Genomic DNA, 5,436 nt, shown 5'->3' with positions numbered 1-5,436 from the left:
CCATAGCAACCAGTAATATTTTCTGGGGTTACGTTTCTCACCAGGTTGTTTTTGTTATATTAAACCTTTAATAGGGTGGATAGTAAGTTAGTGTGCTGGATTTAGGGACTAGTTTCAAGATATCATAAAAGCTGAATCACAAAGATAAACAAAAAGAGAATTATATCATTTCCCCGACGCTAATTTTATTCTCATGCTGATGCCTGGAGGGGAACCTGAAATGATGAGGTCTGTAATCATGTCACGTCTCATCAGTCAGTTTTAGAAAATGCCGCTGTGTTGGATTGCAAAAATAAAACAGGAGCTTCAGTCACCCTGAGGCTTGTGCTAATAATGACCTCATACATATAACCCGCCTGACCCCGTGTGATCTTGTGAGGAAGTGTAATGGTAGATAATAATTGTCACCCTGATTCACCTGAGAAGAGCATGGCTGGATTACACACTGCGGTATCTATGCAGAAGTGATGAGAGTTTCAGGTTTACGTTATGGAAACTCACAGAGCAATTAGTTATAAACAACATGATTGAGTAACGTCTTCTCCAGAAACCAAATATTCCCACAAACACATCTTTCCAAAGGTCTTCCAAACAGGTTTTCAGCACTCTAGTTGGTATTTCAATCCAACATAAACAATATAAAGAAATGTCATTCACATTAATGTAACTTTAAAAGCACTTTACTGTTTCTAGTAAATTAATCAAGTGTCACAAATTAATCAAATTATCACTCTGCAGGAGGTTAATGCAGCTCTGATTGCAAGAGAAAAGTAGTGCAAAATCACACCTTCTCAGAATACCAGTTGAATATGAACAATTGATATAAAATAAAGAATTTGGAGCCAATCCTGGTTTGGAAGTTTCTCAAATGTGAAAGTGAAATTAGTGGGAAAAATCAGGGCCTGCTGCTTGGAGGCGCTCTCAGCGGACATGGAAACGACTACATAATCCTGGCCGATATGTTGGTCTGGAGCGCAGGGAGAAAGGATAATTCCATCCTTAAAGCCAAGCTGCCCTCAGGAACAAGAGGAAATCCTTCAGGGGTTTTCTGAATGAAGAACATTTGGAGGGAAAAACCAAAGAGCTGGAGAATTAAGTGGGTTTGAAAAAGAGAAATTAGTCATCAAAGGAAACAGGGAGGCTGAATATTGACAAACTGTAACGGTAACAGGCACTCTCGGCAATGGCAATGCTGTCGCTGTTTGTCCTGCTTGCGGTCGCACATTGTTTTGAGAAGTTAGAGAAGTAAGAGACTACTTTCTGGGACTAAAAAGTTACTTTATTAGAAATTAGAGGTTACTTTCTACTGTACAAGTAACACTTTACTTTCCTCGAACTAAAATGTTACTTTCTAAAAGTAAATGCTTATTCGGTTACTACTAGAACTAGACAAGACTGTCATGATGTAGGTTTTGATGCAACGAGACAGAGGCAGCTTGTAGATGAATAATGCTTAGTGGAAAAAACTTACCAAAAAATCAGTGGGAATGCAGGGAGCCAGAGCAGAACAAAAACCATTGGGATCCAGGAACTAAAGACAACATGGACATAACAGGAGGAACCAGCAAGGAATGAGAGAGATGTGACTGAATACTGGGAGTGCTGGGACAATAGACTGGGCTAATTGGCTAACAGGTATCAGGGTAGGGTTGTAGTTTTCAAAGTTATTTTGGCTCGACTGAACAAATTTATACAGGACTTAGGTCACTTTACATCAAAACGTTTGCTATATTTACCCAAGTTTAATAAACTGGATTAAAGTTGATTTGGATGCAATGAAAGTCTCAGGATATGACGTGGTTTTATTTACTATAAAAGCTTGGTTCTAAAAAAATCTGATAGTTTTTGGGTTGATGTAAAAACAAAATTATGTTGGTTATAGATAAAAAAAAAAGTCTCCATCTGCGCCAGGACCCAGTGCTGAATGTATGACATTTATTCTTATAGTTATACTGAGATTACTTTCAATTCTTCCAGTCCCTTTGTTGCGAATGATTATTGTGATTGGATGTAACGCCTCTGGATTGGAATGGAGTGATTCCTGAACACACCTAGGCCTGTTTTCTTCCAGAAATCACCCTATAATTTGCAGCTGCCTTCCTGAACGCTGGCAACAACTCGTCTAAAACGGTTTTGGAGTGTCGGGTTACATTCCACGAATATCACGGCCTCACCGCGGCGTTGCATAAGCACGGCGTCACGCTGGAAGCATCCTGCCACCTCGGCTTTAACGTGGTGTTATTTTCAAACCGGCCTGGTCATGCTGACATGTATGTTTGGGAGCAGCGGGCATTAAATTTAGAGCTGTCAGCGCCAAGCCGACTTCATCAGAGGTGGACGGGTTCATGTGCGTTTGACTCAAACCTCCAACCTTGATTAAGGGATGGAGGATGCAAACGGAGGTGAGTCTGGCTGGAACCTAGGGTGCATTAAACAGCTTGACAAAGGTCAAGATTTGCATTTAAATTCAGCTGCAGTGGCTCTTTATATGAGCTCAGATTATTAAAAAGCACTTAAGCCTCACAATAAGTTCGCCCTTCGTTGGCTGTGGTTTACAAGTGCCACTTGCGTCATCATCCAATGTGTCCATTCAATAGGAGAAGGCTGCGTGCTCCTTATCCCCAATGCCCACATTAGTTCCACTCATCCACCTTCCTCGGCTCCGGTTTGCAGTTTCCAGGCTGAACCCACCAACCTTCAGAGAAGCAGCAGCGGCATTCCCAGCCTCCGCTGCTGACAGCTCCAGCATGTTTGGTTTTAAAAACAGTAGCTGCCACAGATCAGGGCAGGCACGCCGAGGATTAAGGAGGCGGGTGATACCTGCCACTGTGACAGGAGCTGTCGTCGCTGATTGACGATGCATGTGCATCGATTTGACCCGGAGTCCTTGAAAGCCTCCCTCTCTCCTCGGCTCCATCTGTGCAGGCAGCGGCTCCCGGCAGCTGAGGGCTCGTTTCGAAACTCCCCCTTCTGAGGTTCTGCAGTGCAGGTTCACACAAGGACAAGGAAGGCAGCTGGGTGCCAGATGAGAGCGGTAATTAGGCTGGTATCCACCGGGCTTTGGTTACAGGTGCAGCTCTGCCTGCGGGGATGAACAAAGCTGTCAATGGAAAAGATCATTCATGCTGAAACAACAGAAAGGAGGGAAAGAGGGGCTTGGACGGCTCCCGCTATCGAGCAGCAGAGCCAAGACAAGATAAATCGCTCTGAGTGGCATCACGACAAGTCCAAAGCAGGAGTATAAATCATTTTGCACTGCGAGCTTTCAGAGCAGAAGGAGAGGCTTTTATTTTAGCTGCTTGTTTCTGGAGAGAGGAAAGACCCTCAATGCTGCCCAGCAACATGAACACAGGATGATTCAGACAAAGGAGCTTCTTTGTATCACTCTATTTTGCATTTATGCTCCAGTTTTTATCGTTAGTTTTACAAAACTCAGCTTTATTAGAGTCAACATGCACACAGATACAATATGTTTTAGTTGAATCACTCTTTATTCATTTTATTTATCAATCACAAGAAGAAATCAGATGGAAAGAGTCTTTTATGTTTTTACAACAATAACAATAAACGTACTTAATTATTTAAATTCATTGCTTCTTTTCTTAATAACTTTATTTTTTTTCTTGTTTTTTTTCCCCCCCCTCTGAGTTTTATTAGTATTAACATGGACACAGATTAGACACTTTTCAGCGTTTATTCATGTATTTATTTATTTATTTAAGAGGTCTCCATATTGTGATTCTGAAGAAACTCAAAGGCGTGAAGGAATCTGCTCTTTTATCTCTCTCCCTTTTGCTCGCCATCAAACCAGAAGCTAAAAGCAAAACACCAGGATGTTTATTGGAACACCGACTCTGTTCCAGTCCCTCGTTTTTCCTTATCTGCCGTCGTCTCTTGATGCCTGATTGCGAGGATATTTCTGCTCCTTCCAGCTTTGTGTCAACAGTTTATATCAGGCTTACATTTCCTGGTGCGAGACGACAAGCACACCTGTCAACAAAGCCACCTACATACTTTAAATGCTTCACCTGGTTTGTTGTTGACTTAAAAGGCCAGTGAGGACGTGTAGCTCCTTTTCTTCCAACCAGCTGTCACTTTGATGCTGAGATTTTAATAACATATTAATTTCTACTTTAGACAAGATGCAACAGATTTGGTGTCTTTTCTTTGCAATTGATTTCTCTCTTCTTCTTTTTTTTGCTGCTGTTTGTTGTATACTGGCATAAATAATGTGGTTTTTATGTATTGGTTTATTTTTCTCTATGTATTTGTTTCTGTCTACCTTTAAAACTCTCTTTTTCTTTCTTTTTTTTAAATTTATTGAGTACTGCATAGGTTTTCATACATAAACATACACTTACTATGTCATTTGTCTTGTACATTTAGGTGTAAATGATAGAAATTTAACAAAAAAAGGAAAATGATCAACTTTTTATACACATTTTACATTTATTTTCTTTCACTCTTGTATTTTGACGAGCGTAAAAGCACATTTCTTTCTTTGTGTTGTTTTTTTAATCTCAAAACTTATATTTTCATTTTTATATTAAGTCCATATGCTTTACATTATCAATAAATGTATGATGATCAACAATTTTCTTCACTTTTTATGCATTTTTAGTTTTGTTACTTATTTGTTTAAGCTATTTGACTTTAGCTTGACCGATTTTCTTCCATAATTTTCAGTAATCAGCTTTGTTTTGCACGGATAGTATTCTCAAATGCTGATTTCACTGTTTCTACTCATACCTGAGGTCTTACCGCGTCCACCATGCTCTAACCTTGAAACGTGTCACAGCACCATTAAACATGACCCTTAGGAGAAACATTGCAGCCTGATTTGAGCTCTGAAACCTGATCTTTCCATTCATCATTCATGCTGTGTCCACTTGGCCTCAGCGCTGCCCTGCAGCTCCTGCTGTCACACGTTACAGACCCTCGATTGCTAACATTTCACTGCGTTCTCTCGGTTTCACATGTATTTACATCCTGTGTTGCTCTGCCATGCTGTCTGTGAGCAACCTGCTTTTTGTTAAAAGCCCTTTGTCGATACATTTGACTTCCCTTGACACTCAATACGGAGTCCATTAAGCTGCAGAGCCATGGGGTTACTCTGCACAAGGACCAGTGGTTCCAGTAAGGAATATGTGCTGAGCCCTCCACAGCAAGCATCATCATACGTAATTCAGGCCCATGTAATGCCATTAGAGGAGATTTGGCATCTGATAGTTGAGTAATGGGATTAGCTTCATGGGCAATAAATCTCCAAGACCAGGATGGCAGGTCTTCCCCATTCAAAGGGAGACGGATACAACATGCCACTTCCACAAGAAAGTCATACTCTTTTTTTTTTTTTTTTTTTTTTTTTTTTGGGAAAAAGTTTGGGGAAGGGAAGAAAAATGCGGCTGCGGGGGGGGTGGGGTTTGAATTCATGCA

Source organism: Poecilia latipinna, unplaced genomic scaffold (genome assembly GCF_001443285.1).
Source record: "Poecilia latipinna isolate Pla-1442-1.1 unplaced genomic scaffold, P_latipinna-1.0 Scaffold2128, whole genome shotgun sequence".
Classification (NCBI taxonomy): Eukaryota; Metazoa; Chordata; class Actinopteri; order Cyprinodontiformes; family Poeciliidae; genus Poecilia; species Poecilia latipinna.
Note: the sequence above shows the minus strand (reverse complement) of the source record.